This window comes from Penaeus monodon, chromosome 25, assembly GCF_015228065.2.
Source record: "Penaeus monodon isolate SGIC_2016 chromosome 25, NSTDA_Pmon_1, whole genome shotgun sequence".
In the NCBI taxonomy this organism is placed as follows: domain Eukaryota; kingdom Metazoa; phylum Arthropoda; class Malacostraca; order Decapoda; family Penaeidae; genus Penaeus; species Penaeus monodon.
In genome coordinates, this window is record NC_051410.1 from 19,675,466 (window position 1) to 19,675,970 (window position 505).

General features: G+C 33.5%; 1 protein-coding gene across 1 annotated transcript in view; it reads left to right on the forward strand.

The window, feature by feature from the left end:
* Positions 1–505, forward strand: part of LOC119589106 (profilin-like) — a 12,197-nt gene that overhangs the window by 3,722 nt on the left and 7,970 nt on the right. The gene's annotated exons all lie outside the window — the stretch shown is intronic.

The following is a 505-nucleotide window of genomic DNA, read 5'->3' on the forward strand; positions in this document are numbered from 1 at the left end:
CCCCCCCCCCCCCCCTCATACTGGCAAATGACAACAGGACATGTCAAAAATTGTGCAGTGATTATGCAGTGTCATTAATTTAGGTGTTCTTTGAAAATCCGGCTTTTGTGATGATTGTATTTTGCTTGAAAGCTCAAGGTAGTTTTACGTATGGATATGTTGATATTGAACATTCCTGTATGTTGTGGTGACTCAATATTGCTGTAGATAGAATTGGAGTGCACTTTTCTTTTTTACTTAGACGACCATATCTACATATTTGTGCATGATACGTTTTACATTTGGTACGAACTAGTGTTACCTTGAAATGAAGGAAATGTACATTAATGTAATACATGAAATTGAAATATTGTCATTCTTGATCGACTTGAATTAATGATTTAAAAGTAACTTTTCCCAAGTTTGTTTGAAATAATAAGTGCCACTTTGTTATTTGAACGTAGACATCTTGACTTTAGAAAGCTAAGTATTTTTGAATAAAATGTTTTCTCCATGTCCTGATTAA